Source organism: Ornithodoros turicata, chromosome 3, assembly GCF_037126465.1.
Source record: "Ornithodoros turicata isolate Travis chromosome 3, ASM3712646v1, whole genome shotgun sequence".
NCBI lineage: Eukaryota > Metazoa > Arthropoda > Arachnida > Ixodida > Argasidae > Ornithodoros > Ornithodoros turicata.
In genome coordinates, this window is record NC_088203.1 from 18,233,758 (window position 1) to 18,249,479 (window position 15,722).

The following is a 15,722-nucleotide window of genomic DNA, read 5'->3' on the forward strand; positions in this document are numbered from 1 at the left end:
CTTGCTCCCTATAACAAAATATCTCCCGCGCTTCTCTTCTTGTATAGTCGATTGCTGCTAGATGGTATGCAGATGACGGGAACCCGCAGTTTGCTGTGTTCGCAATGTCAATCACGGGTACAACATCGAGCTTCTGTGCTACACGCGCTCTCTTTGTCACTCCATTTGCACTTTATTCCTGCGCTACATTTCTTCGCGATGTCTCCGCGCGTTCCCCAACTGACAACGTGACATCCCAATGCAAGACGCCACCAATCTCTCTAATCAACTGCTGCGCAAACATAAATATCCGATTAGATCGATCACCCTCTGAGGCTTTTACAGACACACAGAGTTTTACGCCCGTTTTATTGACCGCACCACCTTATACAGCCCTCATAAAAACCGGGCCATTGATCGTCCAACACCAAATATCCCCCTGCCAATAAATAAAGGGAGCCCTCCGTCGCTGTAAAAACGATTTCTTCCATCCACCCACCCACGCACACACACACACACACACAGCTATCTAGTCAGTGTAACAGAAAAGGCTCCGAGATCAATAAACTATAGCGACACGCGGGACACATACACCGGAAACAATTGGCCGTAATAACTCCGAACAAATGGCAACGGCTCGGACCGACACTCTCGCGAGATCTCGCGTATTAAAGTTATTTGTTGCCGGTGGATGTTTATGACGGCGTCCTCTTGCGCGAAGGCGAAACGCAGACAACAAGAAGTGGAAGCGAAAGAAGAAAATGTCGTCATATCTGGGGGGGCAAAACAAACCAAGGTTGCCAACATGAAAGTAATGATGGTGCTGTATATAGCTGGTAACTGGGGGGAAACGGGATATATAATGTGAGAGCGATGGAGAATGATAAGGAAGAAAGAGTTCAACCGGAAGAGAGGAAAAAAAGGAGGAGAAGGAAAGGAAGGGTCTTTTGTTTCTGAGGGGTAACAGAAGGTAGTGATGATGACGATTGTCGTCTGCAAAATTCGTGCAACCTGCCTGTCTGGTTGTTTGTTATCGGAGGCTGTTGTTACTTTCGTTTTTTTTTTTTTTTGTGTTGTGAGTCGTGAGTGCGGATCTTAATGGTGATGAGGGACAGGGTCGATATTTGGCCCGGTTTTCTGCCCTCCTGGTGTGCTTTGTCGGCTGTTTCTCATCGCTGGTGTAGTGTGCGTGGGTAGCTTGGGCACGGGTAACTGTCTTTTGGTACTTTTGCAATGCGATCTTTATTTCAGCGCGACGAGAGCTTTTCCTAAGGCTATTACGATTCTAGAGGGCAGGAAAGAAGCACGCAGTTCAGAGTCGTGTATTGAAAAAGGGAGTCTGGTCATTGATGGGACCTGCCTATACCTGCACGCTTAAAAATGAACTTTACCGCATAGCGCGCTCCTAGTCAACCATCATCCCGAGTGGCATCATTCTTTCCCCTGATTTGCTGAAAACTGGGGGCGTACGCCATTTTTGTGGTTAGCGCGCTGGCCATGTCACGTCGAGACTGGGAGGTACCCGGGTTCGAATCCCGGTGCCGGCTATGCTGTCTGGGGATTTTCCTGGATTTTCCTGGATTTTCCTCAGATGCTGTCAGACATATGTCGGCACAGTTCCTTTAGAAGTCGGCCCAGGACGCACATTATTTGCCCCCACCCCCCCAGAGCGTTAGTGGTGACGTTGCCCATCTCTGTGAGGACGACCACGGCGAGCTCTTTCAGCACTACTACCACCACCTTGCGGCACTATGCAGTTCATAATTGCCACAAAAATGGCGTACGCCCTCTGTTTTCATCAAATCAAGGGAGACGACGTTGTCATTCGGGATGATAGTTGGCTAGGAGCGTGCTATGCGCTGAAGCTCTGTTTTTAGAGTGTGGAGCTCCACCCACTTATTGAGCTTGTCTGGCCAATCACCGGTCGAAATACAGCTCGGTATTATTACAGGCTATCCAAAGTTATACGTCACCCTTATTTACTGGGGGCCACTATGTTGGGAAAACTGTGGATTGGTTTGGATTGAAACGGATATCCCTCCCAACATACCAATACGATTGGTTTTGCGGCCACTTTTATCAACGTCATTCGGGTAGTTACAAAAGGATGTATATTGACAGAGCGATTTTAAAGTAGTTTATGAAAATATTTTGTCAGGAAATCCCCGCTTCGCCGTTTCATGAGCAACGCCTTCATAATGGAGAAATTTTGGTGTCATGGCGGCCCTCACACTAAACGGCAACCAATGAAATACGCCCAAGTTTGATTGACAGGAGCCTCTTTTTTAGGCTCCTCCTAATGGCCAGACTCTTTTTATACACGGCTCCGGCGTATAGTCGATATGAGCCTGATAGATCAGAGAGTAACTTTTACGGTTAATACATAAGCTTGATGTACAAAAGTCTATCGCTTGGCTTGTGTTTATACTGCGAAACGGCTGTGCTATTTTGAGAATCAGCAAGCGAAAGCAAAATAAGCACGGTAAAGGCAAAGAGCGTTGCCACGGTCCGTCGGCCATACTATCTAGCGAGTGTGAAGCAATGGGTGTGGCCTTGCCCAACTACCTTGATGGCATGCATGTGTCACCTAATGGCCATGGTTACTGAGCAAACAGGAAAACCTCAACATCGCTGTGAGTTTCGTTTATTCTGACGCAGAGGAAAATAAACATAGTGCATATAGTGCTACTGTTCCGCTGGGTATGTCAGCGAGGAGAACAACAGGTCCACGGTCCACAGGGTGGTCCACTAGCCACGGTAGAAATTCGTAGTAAATAATGCAGGCAACGGAGAGGCATGCGGTCGAGGGATTTCGTGTTCTTTGCCACATATTGGTAACATTTTATTTCATTTCAGTTGATGGAAATTTGATTTCATGAATTGAAGTCCGAAACGTCTCGAGTCAACCTAACGTTTTCTTTGCAAAAATGGGTTCCTCGTGGTCATGTTGGTCATTTTACTCACCTATAACGCAACGACAATTACTGAAATAAACTGGCCGAAAATCCACGGAAATGAGTCCTTGGCTCAGCTTCGTTTTTTTGTCGGCTCTAGTTTGAGCGCCAAAGTGCGACGAAAAGAGGTTACATTGACACGCCATACGAGGGGCTCCAACTCAGGCGCGTCCAAATGATGCCCGTTTGTTTCACCAAGGGTGACGCGGGGCGAATGCTGAACGAACTCAAGCAAGAAATGTGCAGCACCTCCTGGCTAACAGGAGCTGCTCGGGATTCTCTTCTGTACGAAGTCGACCCAGAGTTACGCTTTAGAGTACCACCTTCCTCCACGCGACAAACGACAACTGTCCTACACAGGCTACGGCTCAATGTACCGTACAGCGCACGTCTCCTAACTTGGAAAGCGAGACTCCCCGAACTGTAGTGAGTGTGGCGTCGTGGAGGACGTAGAACACATCCTTCTCAGGTGTAGGAAATACGTTGATGCTTGAAGGGTGTTAGAGACGAGCCTCTCTCGTGTGGACTCCCGAGCCTTCGACATCGCGAAACTGTTAGGTCCTCCATCGTCCGTCAAGGCGCTGGCGACTCTTGAAGATTTTTTTACATGTAACCGAGCTTATGGACATTCTATGACACGCTGAATGTGTGCTGTGTGTGCCCCCAGCGATTCCGACATGTTACACTCACTTGGTCGAAACATTTGAACTATATTATCATCTCTGTTCTTCTCTGGTCGCCATCTCTTTGTTTTCTCATCATCTGTTTGTACTTTCTGTGTGTAAGTGTACTGGGGTTAGCCAGTTCGACTTCGTCGAAACTTACAGCCCCCCTTTTTTTATCACATCGCATCACATCACATCACATCACATCACGAGGGGGAGAGGTTTAGAATCCCAACCCACAGAACAAACATGCACGCTTTTCAACCACTAGGTCACCTGACGTTTTGACAGGCACTTTGGCGCTCAAACTGGAGCCCGGTACTCGGTAGAGGTACCCCGGTTCGAATCCCGGTGCCGGCTGTGCTGTCTGGGGTTTTTCCTGAGTTTTCCTCTGACGCTTTCAGGCATATGTCGGCACAGTTCCCTTAGAAGTCGGCCCAGGACGCACATTCCCCCAGGGCGTCAGTCGTGACGTTGCCCACCTATGTGAGGCCGACAACGGCGGGCCCTTTCACCAGCACCACCACCAGCACCATCACCACCACCGCCACCAAACTAGAGCCCACAAAAAAGGGGCGGAGCCAAAGGCTGATTTCCGCGGATTTTCGGCCAATTTATTTCAGCAATTGTCGTTGCGTAACAGGTGAGTAAATTCACCGGAATTACCACGAGGAACCTATTTCCGCAAAGAAAACGTTAGGTTGACTTGAGAAATCACGGAGTTCAATTCAAGAAATTAAATTTCCATCAATTGAAATGAAATAAAAATGGTACCAATATGTGACAAATGTTCCTAGCAGAAAAAAATCCCTTGAACGCATGTCCCCCCGTTGCGTACGTTATTTACTATGAATTTCTATCATGCTTGGTGGACAGGAACTATTCGTGTGATAGCGAATGCACAATCGACTAAGTGATGTCATAATAAAAACAAGTTCTTGATGTATTGGCCAGCCTGGGTGACTGGTTCGAACACCGAATAGTAGCATAGCGGGCATTGTCTCCGGGACGTATAACTGTGGTTATGAATATTAATTATATCAGATGTGTATTCGCGTTAGAAGTATTTGATAATTGTGTGTGAAACTTTACGTACGAGTAGTAGTATATCACGTGCGCCATGAAGCTCTCATGTCTCTTTCGAGATTAACGAACTAAAACAAATAAGTGAAATTAAATTAAAACAGAGAATGAATTACAGTAAACTGCGAAGCATTTCACGCCATACGTGAAGTGAATAAGAAAAAAAAATTATCATGTCGGAAACTGGCAACTTATACTAAATATTAATAGAAATATAACTACGCATATCACTGATCTTCATAACGAACCCTGAGGCTGGGGAAAGAACACACAATACACGAGTCTCAAACACAGCTGAAAGTTCCATTGTGTGTTCTTTCCCCAGTCTCAGGGTTCTTTATGGAGATCAATTATCACCAGCTCGCCTGCTTTCTCGCCGCTCTTTGCGCATATCACGTGTGTACCAGCGGCATGGCTCGTTGGTGGTAGCCAAGGTCGTGCTGAAGACCGGGAGGTGGTGAGTTCGAACCCTACCACCGGCTGAGCCGTCTGAGGTTTTCCCAGGGGTTTCGCAAGACTTTCCAGACGAATGTCGGCACAGTTTTCCCTGAAGTCGGCCCAAGACGCATACTAACCCTCCCTGTCCCCGCTCGTGTGGCGTGTCAATGTAACCTCCTTTCTCCGCAGCTTTGCGCTCAAACTACGAGCCGTCAAAAAAGAGGCGGAGCCAAGGGCTCATTTCCAGGGATTTTCGGCGAATTTATTTCGGCAATTGCCATTGCATTACGGGTGGGATGTGCTATACTGAGTAAAATGACCACAGGGAACCAATTTCCGCAAAGGAAAACGTTAGGTTGCCTTGGTAAATTTCGGAGTTCAATTCAAGAAATTAACTTTCCGTCAATTGAAATGAAATAAAAATGTTACCAATATGTGGCAAAAGTTATTGGTAGAAAAAATTCCTTGACCGCATGTCTCTCCGGGGCCTACGTTTTTTACTATGAACTTGTATGGTTGGTGGACCGCCCTGTATGTACGACGCTCATAGCTACAGTTGCTTCGCGACGCAAACACGGAAGCAAAAAAAGAAAAAAAGAAGCATCTCATGTGCATTTACCTGTCACATTGTAAAACGGGAATAACATCTGAGACAAGGAACAGAAAATAACAACACGACACGTGTTGTGTTGTTATTTTCTGTTCCTTGTCTCGGGTTTTATCGTCGTTTTACAATATACCAGCTCGCCCGCAGCATTACACTTCTACCATACACGTCACATGCATCGCTTTATTTCCTGCGATGAACGACGTTTCTGTCATCCTCAAAAAACGCGATAATGTATCCATCCGTCTATAGAAAATAGTCGAGTTGTACAGTAACCTTCTCTGAGTCACCTACGGGAAACACAACAACGCTCCGGGCCGTCGCCGTTGAGTCGTGTATCTCGGCCGTAGAGTATGCAGCCGATCATTATGTAAACACGGAGGCAGAGTACTGGGAATAGTGACGCTTTGCTCCTGTCACGTTGACAGGCGGCAGTCAAGCACATTGACCTCGGCCTTTTTGTCTTCTCGACGGCTTTCACCAGCGAGATAAGGGTGAAATAACGAAAGTGGTGCATGTGTGCTCTAATAAGGGTCGCGTGGAATTTACTTTTCGCCATCTGCTCGTTTGCACTTCCTCCCTCGATATATTTTATTCGCCTGTTCTCTTTCAATGTACCGTACTTCCAAGCAGCCGGATGCAGCTTTTTGGATTGTTCGATAGAGAGCGCTCGGAACTGCAGCGATGTTATGAAGCGCCAAAGTGCAAAAGTCTGGAGTATTGCTTGATCATGGAAATGCTTTGTTAGATATTAGTATTAGTTAAAGTTGATGAAGTATAGTGAATGTTATCACGGTGGAAGCGATGATACGACCCACCGCGAACAGTTGCGAAGGGTTTGTCAACTGATAAGTCTTCGAAGCATTAGAGACAACGTGATTATAGAGTATACAGGTCAGTTTCACAGCTCCGCTCGGGAGGTCGCCGCAGGGGCGGTCGCGTGAACTAATGGCGCTGCATTCGACCCTTTATTCAGTTGTTAATGCGCCCCGTGATGCGCTCCATTGCTTCGCCAGCAGTTCGCATCGCCTTTGCATCGATGCTGAGCGAAGTTCAGTGTCTTTTAGAATTAAAAAAAAAATCAGTCTGCTTTTGGTGACTGCAGGTCACTCAAGCTTTTTGTCCCCATGCCGATGAGGTCCTTTTCGCTAAAAATAGAACAGTGATTAGTTCGTCACGCGACAAGTGGAATCAGCAAGAAAAAATAAGGCCTAACTCATTGTGCCATAATAATGGGCTTTCTGTAAATACTGTCCAAGAAAAATTGTACAATGATGATTCTGTTCGCCTGGTATACGCCTGTCTGCAGTGCAGGCGGTGCACGCTGCAGGCGAGGCGAGGGCGTAATCTTCGACAAGGCAAAGTCGAGAATGACGCGACTCCTATGTTGTAGAGTTTCAGGAGAAAGACTGAGGAAGGGCCCAGTCACGTAGTTGCTTTGCTTTCAAAATAAATGTTGGGGATTAAACAGTGTGCAAGAATGGATCACAAAAGCTCGGTCTCGACTCAGGAAAAAAACTCGGAGCGCCCGAGAAGCAGGGACTGAAACCGGAAGGGACCCGAAAACCGAAAACTGCTTGGAACCCAAAGAAGTAGAAGTTTTTCAAGAACCGGAACCGAAACGGCAACCGGCAATTCACCATAGGCAATTAACCGAAACCGTAACCTGAACCGAAAAATGCGGTTTCGGTTACCGGTTCATATGAATCGGTGCAAGCGTGAACGCGAACAAACTTGGATGCGATATTTGTATCGCTTTACAACTTGCATTAGTGGTGTAGTACGTGCTTCTGTTAAAGTAAATTTCTTCGTCATGTGTTTTTCATTCAGAAGCTGTGAAGACAACACCCATCTTATGCGCTTGGAAACATAATGGAATGGCATACGCATGGTATATTACGTGTATGCCTTACGTCCCTTATGAGTTATGAGCTGTATAATTGCGATCATTTAAGATACGAAGCGTTGCACGTTGTTTGTTTCCACGTCTCTTTGCTTAACCGCTGAACGCACGCAGTTTTTCTTGATCCGTTTGTAGCCTGTTACAGCACGAGCGAAATGAATTGTGCACGAGATAATTGAGACCGGCACAAATTATTTTGCGGGGAATATCGCATACGGGGAAAGTGCGTCGAAGAAAGAGACCACTCTTTCTTCGACCTGGCAGGTTGGCGATGCACCACTCTTTCCGATAAAGTCCTTGGGATAAAGTTTCCAATTCAGGGACTTTACTTTCCAAGCGCAACAATTTTTACCCGTTTGCACTTTGTAGCTCATTTTGCGGTATCCACGCAGCCTGCACATATACATATAGAAAACCGAAAAAATACCGGTTCAACTGTTTGGTTACCGGTAACCGCAAATATTAAAACGGCGAATCCCGTGACCGTAACCGAAACCGCTTTCACAGTTCTGACACTGGACCGTACCCGAACCGATATTCGTTTCGGTTTCAGTACCTGCCGAGAAGGAGTAGAGAACAGCTACTTAATGCGCCCATTGGAACGGATCTAACACGAAAACGCGAGCTATCAGAACAAACAAAACAATCCTATTGTCGGAGAAAATGTAGCCTCGCTGGCAGCCTGCACAGTTCCTTTAGAAGTCGGCCCAGGACGCGCATTTCCCAGAGCGTTAGTCGTGACGTTGCCGACTTCTGTGAGGACGACAACGGCGAGCCGTTTCAGAGCCACCACCACCACCATGCACCTGCTGTTCGCTCAGTGCGATGACATCACAACACGTGAGCGCTTGTAACGTGCACTAGACCCTCAAAGAAGAAGCTTCATGAGGAGCATAGATTGTGACCACAGCAAAACGTCGATAAGGTTGCTCGCTTCGTTAGCCTAAACGACTCGTTCAGCCGTCTCGTGTCGTTAACTTGAACGTGCAAAGCCAGTAAGCCCCCAGGCCCGAGCAGCAGTTTATCCAGAACAGCATGCTCGGGGGGGGGGGGGGCAAATATTAGGTGTGCAGTTGCATTGTAACAGGAGTACACAGGAAAGAACTGGGGAGATGTTTCCAAACAATGGGAGGGGGGGGGGGTCTGCATAAACCACTGGGTCGGAGAACTGCGGTACTCTACCGGAACCTGCAGTCGATACGTCTTTCAGGTCCGATTTCGACCCGCGTACCGGACTCGGGATTTCGGGCTAGCCCGGCCCTTTACAGTGCTGTATATGCTGCTCACTTACACTACAAGTATATGAAGCTTTCGTTGGCTCCAGTTTGTCTCGCTTCACTTTCGTTCGCTAAATTTGACGCCTGTGTGGGTCTGCAGGAAACTAATAAAGCTTCCAGCCATCCCTCGAATGATTTGAACATAGAAGTCAGGGCACTGTGACCGGACTGGACAGTGGGCACGCGAAGGCGGCATCCGAGATCGATGGCGGCGTTTGCTTCTGCAAAAAGTGACTCCACCCTGTCACACGGCAAACCGAATGCCATTCCCAGCGAATGACAATCGCACCGAATGTCATTCCTCTGTCTTACATCGAGCTACACGAACAAACAGAACGTCATCCGCAAATGATGTCAGTGTCGATAATTAAGACACCGGGGCCTAACATCTGAAGCATTATACGTACATTAGTTATATTTTCATTTGTTTTGGTCGAAACTAGCGAAACGTTAAATTATTTCGCAGAATGGTTGCCTTTTCAAAGACACCTAATTGGCTAAGTACTACAAGCAAAGACAACTAAGAAGCCTATCTGCACCGCACTTGGCAACGTGGCGACAGGGAACGAGGGTCGTTCTCCGAAAAAACAGTGTTGAGCCTTCCTTCCTTCGCGTCAAAAGTTATCAAATTCGTGATAAAATATTGGAGTACAACTTTTCATTCGTCTTTCATTTGTTAGAACGGTTTATCGTTGTTGTTTTTGATGCCACTCTACTGCGATGGTACGGTGGTACTGCAAATGAGTTCCCCGAACACATTCGCTGTGGGAATATCATTCGCATGTATTGCCATTTGATTTCACCGTGTGACACGAAACGAATGTCATTCAGTGCGAATATCATTCGCTGGGAATGACATTCAATTTGCCGTGCGACAGGGGTATTACACAAAGGACGCTAGTATTGGGCCCTTTCTGGGCACCCTTCTAGACCGCGGCGCCGTTAGTTCCTCCGCCCTCCGTTGGTGCCTCGAGGTGGAATGAGCGGCTATGCTGGAGCTGTGACACTGACCGGATCTACCAACGTTGATTAGAGCAACACATGGGGCGCAGTTAATGGCGACATTATCAGTAACTTGGTGAGTTTATCAGGTCTTCCATCTGCAACCTGGCCTGTGAAGTACCTGTACTCCATTAGCATTTTTGTTACAAAAATGTGGGGTGTGGCAATGTTTCGGCACAATCCGTGAATGACGGTAAAAGAAAAGAAAAGAAGAACGAACGCAATACCGCTTCTAAACGTCGGAGCAGGCATTTAGTACAATTAGTATTTATTTGCAATTCGCTCTAATTTTAAATCCAGTATATCTCTTGATGCTTGTGTGGATGACGCAGTAGAACTCGAAGCAATCACTGCAAACGGCTTTAAAGTACACAGAAAGCTCGGATAGCAAGCTGCTCCCACATGGGGGCGTATCCCCTGAAAGATATGCCATCGCACGCCTAGCTTTTCGGATCGACCTCAATATGCGAAGGGCAAAAGTCAGGGGCACGTGCCCTATCGGAATACTCAGCATTCTCGTTTCACTTATGAGATATTATGCGAAAGTACTGCAAGGTACGACGGAGCTAAATCACAAGGAGAGAAAGAGAGCGAATCCGTCCATCTATTTCCCGGTGGCGCAGCTTCAACCCTTTTCGGCTTTGCAGCAGGTTCACGGAGGCCCGTTCGACGGCGCGCGAAAATTCTGGTTTTTCTCGGTGGAACCAGAATATCAATGCGAAGGTGTGGCCGCGACGACTGCGAAAATGTTAAACGGCGCAATTCGTCTTCGTGGCTGCAAGCGAGAAGTGTACGATGTCCTTGACATATTGCGTTCGACCTTGCAGATAAACTCTAGGTAATGGAGATGTCATGTTCCATCCGCCCCCAGGAACGCGACGGAAAGTGCTCTCGATGTTTCTCGCAGAGTGTATTTTAGATGAAAAACAGAACTCAGACGGGGAACATGTGCCAAAACAGGAAAACGAAAACCAGAAACAGAAATGTTTCTATGAGATCAGTAAGGCCTTACGAACGGTGTGAGTGTGAGAAGTGACATGTTTGGGGGGTTTTAGAAGAAGAGACGCAATTTTAGTGTATACCCAACAAACAGAACATACGGCGGACACATATGATGGGAAGTGTTTCCCCCTCCGTAACCCAAAACGCAAGCATCTTACGCTCGTTGCATCATGAAGCGGTAGCCAGAATATTAATTTTATTTATTTCAGATACCCTCAGGGCCTGAATATATATAATATAATAATATTTTGTGTGGAAATTAAGTTCATTTAATTTAAAGAAATACAAGTTTTGGTCTCAGATAAACATCACATAAATTGAACGATAGTCGAATTGGAACGTTGAATTCAACGATAACTGAACTTATGTTCCAAACGACGTGGGTTTGCTTTACTTCTTTTGCGTGGCCGTGGCACTCTCGCAACATCTCGCACAGCACGAGGGCGAGACGACGCAAGTTCGCCTTCGTATTATGTTTTAATAGTATGATATTTTAATGTCATACATTTGTCTAGGAAGCACAGTATCAGACTAGAGTTCCCAATAAATTAATCAAATACAAGAGACAGACTACATAAACTCTCTGTCCTATTACATAATCCATAGATAATGTAACCAGTGTACGTTAAAGATAGAAAAATAATACAACTTGACAATACTTTACGGTGCCTTAGGGCGAGTTTGGGTACCCACGCTATTTTCGAACAATATCGAGCTTCCTCTACAGCAAAAAACACGTACTGGGTCTTGACTCTTGATAACGTAGTGACGTACGACGTCCCATTTCACTGCGGACTCTCGAACCGGGTACCTTATTTTATATCTCCGTATTTTGGGGTGGTGCTGGTGAAAGTGCTCGCCGTTGTCGGCCTCACAGAGGTGAACAACGTCACGACTGACGCCCTGGGCCGACTTCTAAGGGAACTGCGCCGACATATGTCTGAAAGCGTCTGAGGAAAACCCAGCAAAAAACCCAGACAGCACAGCCGGTACCGGGATTCGAACCCAGGTACCTCCCAGTCTCGACGTGACAAGGCCAGCACGCTAACCACTGAGCGACGTGAGCTGGTCCGTATTTTGTGGATGATTGTACGGGTGACCACACTCTAAAGACACGCCTATATGGCCAATCATAACTCAAAATGATATCGTTGACTATCATGCGATTGTTGAAAACGAGAGGCATTATACGCTTCTTCTCGGACACCTTACAAAAACAGTTAATGCCCCACGTCCTCAGGAAATCAGAAGACAGGACGATGTCATTTTGAATGGTGGATGGCATCGATTTTGAAGTTATGTTTTCAGAGACCAGTACCTTTTTAGATATATTATCTCTTAAGCACAGACGTCTCGTTGGCGTTCTCTTCTCTTTCTATACTTATCTCTCTCTCTCTCTCCATATTGGTTTGTCTGACCTGCCTACACCCTTAAGACTTAACTTCAGGGCGCCTAGCCCACCATCGTCACAAATGACATCGTTCTCTCGTTCGTTGGAAACGGGAGGTGTACGCCTTTTTGGCGCACTTGTGCGGCCACGATAATTGTCACAAAAATGCGTATGCCTCGCGCTTTGCACAAATCAGGAGCAGTTTGTTGTTAGTAACACTTACACCTACCCGTCTAGCATTTCATACCGTAAACTTTCGGTGCAGAAGGTGCTGGGCCCATGGTCACCGAGCACTCAACTGCCAGCTTTGCGAGCCGTTACACAGTTTTTAAGGGACACCAAGCTGTTAGACGGGCTATGACCCTGTCTGTGGCGTTCGTCGCCGCTTCGCGACATCTCCAGTGGGTGTGGGTGGATGTGTCTGGCATTCCTTTCCTTAGGTGATCTGGGGTAGCCGGCCCTCGTGATGAGGGCCACAATCCCCATTTTTTTTCTTTCAATCATCATCATCATCATCATCATCATCACCGTAAACTTTCTGTTGACCTACCATATCTTCCTATACGTAGAAATTACTTTACGCTTTCTCTATTCTTTTTTCAGTTCTACTATCATTCTAACATTAGCCCCTCGCTACCTGCATCGACTGACATCCAGACTGACATATTTCACTCGGGCTTGACCAACCTTTCAACGTCTTGCTATCGAAACCTAGCAGTACTTCCTTCCTTCATTCCTTCTCCTTGTGGACTTTGATCGATTGGAATTCCTGTGTTTATTTAGACCGGCTACGTCCGTTCTACATTTACAGGTTGGATGCTCTAGACCCCTGAGAATGCGCCCATGGCTAGTTTTTTTTATTTTTTTGAAAAACAGGAAAATTAAAATTTCATATTCACTAGCAAATTTCTGTCTCATCTTGCCCCACCTTACCCTACATGCACTTCACATTGCTCAGCATATTGTGTGCCCTACTTTTTGGCAAACCACGACCGTTAATCAAGCTTAGCCTCTCCTCACCCAACCCTTTCTCTTTTCCGCACAATGACGGAGTTTCATCACGTTCAAAATTCTTTAAAAGAGCCAACTCTGAAAATTTGTAAGCGCCAGCCGGGGTCATTTTTTTTTACCAACGACCTCTCCAAATATATGTGACGTTTAGCCATACGTGGTTTGAGACCTCAATTCCTGATCGAGCTCCGTTTTTCCGCACAAAAAATACAACCACTCGAAGTACAAAGTAAAAAAAAAAAGGAAAAAGGTCGGAAATGTTCGGCTGAGGTGAAAAATTCCTCTTATTTCAATCCGCTCTGTGACACCTGAATCGTAAAGTCATTTTTCTTGGAGGCTGGTGATTTTGGGGTTTCGGGATCATGAATGTGATAAAAAAAAAAAGCATATTTGTGTCGCTGAAATGTGCTCGACTTCCTCGCCATCCTAAAGTTACTGAAGTTTTGTTGACAAGAGACTAGAAATTCAGTGTCAGCTCCTTGCCTGCCATCATACCGAATGTCAGTGTTGTCTCCTGATTTGTTTAAAACCTATAATCCTTTTGATACACTTGTGCAATTATGTGAGTTGTTAGAAAATTGCTGTGTCTCCGCGCTTTCCATAGTGATAGAGTACCATTGTAGCTGGCGGTTCATTTTACCTTCACAGTATACCATCGTATATCCCAAGCCGTACATCATCTTGGCACAGTACTCTTGATATTTGTAACACTGATCCAACACAGTAAATCAGTTTACACCATTATCCGCTCAAAGTAGGTGTATTCTTATAAAAACACCCTTTTCTATGATGAAAGATGGAAGTCACTGAAAAGGTTATCCAGCTGTAGGCCTCGAACCCACATCTTCTGGATTACCGCTAACCGGTATTCCAGAAGATGTGGGTTCGAGTCCTATACAGCTGGCTAACCTTTTCAGTGACTTCCATCTCTCATCATTAATTTCTTAGGCACTTTGAGGCTTTGTACGTATTTGTCCTTTCTACGTGTTCCGGCCTCGGAACATCAATTTCTCATGACCCTTTTCTATCCCGCGGACTGAAGCAAAGGGTGCAATAAGAGCATTACTAAATGTGTAATATCGACATACACCACATTTTATCCAATGTCGATCATTAAGGGCGTAAAGTGAGGTGTCGAAAGAGGTGTTTACGTCCAACGCACTTTTTTACACCCCATTTGAACTGAGAATATGCATGGTGTTAAAAATGGTGTTTTAATTCGTGAAAGAAAAATTCTGCTGGTTTCACAGCTCCGCTCAAACGCTTTAGCTGGTACCTCTGACGTGCTAATTGCAAGAACGCATTCCGGCACCGTTACAAGCGTTTTCCGCCCCATTACACTTAACGAACGTGCCCCCCCCCCCAACAAATTGTATTTCAGTATATGATTCATCCGATACGCTAATATAGGCTACTTCGACACTCACGCTGCGATGCGTTGCGCTCCGGTTGAGGCTGTACGATGGTACTACGACTGGAAGTCTGCCGTGTTAAGGGTGGTGCTTGCCATAGAAGCAAGAACGTCCAACTGTCTCGGCATGCTGTCGCGGGAGCTTGTAATTACACTAGTTATTTGAGAGGGAGTAATTTCCGGAAAGCAACTCCATCCTAAAAGGTGTTTTCAATAGAATACTACCCTTTTAAAGGTGTTTTTGTTTTTAAACGGCCATTATAGGAGTGTTTTATGAGGAATACACCCAATTAAAGGGTATTTTAGAAAACATCCTTCATTCGTGTGTAAAGGCATCACCAAAAAGGTGTGCACCACGGGTCAAGCCATTTACACCACAAAAATGTAAAAAGTTTACTGTGTGTGAATATTGTTCCATAACGCATTCAGTATTCGGTGCTGCTTAGGGTGCATGCAGTGGTTTTCAGCATATCATGTAGTGTGTGTGTGTGTGTGTGTGTGATATCTCATTTGCGTGTGTGTGCTTGTGTGTATGCCTTATCATTTCCATCACCATTCCACTCATACACTATCCCAGACGCACTGAGGTGTGGTACCGCAACTGTTGCGAGAAACACCTAATCTCATCGTCATTCATGTAGCTGTGGTTATTGTTGTTGTGCAGCACGCTCCAGCCCCACCGCCTTTTTGAAATAAGTAAATAAATAGAATAGAGATCCTGACAAAGCATCTCCACCCACGAGGTCAACTGCATATATCCAGAGAGCTTAACAAAAATTATAACAACAACAACCAGGTCTTCGACCTCCACAGCTTCATTTGATTGACCTCTGCGTGTGCGCAGAGACTCAGCCGAACGTGCCATACCGGCTTCGTTCAGCACCTTCAAATAGCCTCCGCAACTCGATGATGACATCTCTTTCGCTTTACCCCCCAGCAAAGCACGCGTAAAAAAGCCGCACCGTATTAATACAACGTCATACATAAAAAGTTCGTCCGA

The 15,722-nt window shown here is 46.0% G+C and overlaps 1 long non-coding RNA gene across 1 annotated transcript in view; it reads left to right on the forward strand.

The window, feature by feature from the left end:
• Window positions 1–15,722, forward strand: part of LOC135389986 (uncharacterized) — a 167,317-nt gene that overhangs the window by 136,884 nt on the left and 14,711 nt on the right. The window lies entirely within an intron of this gene.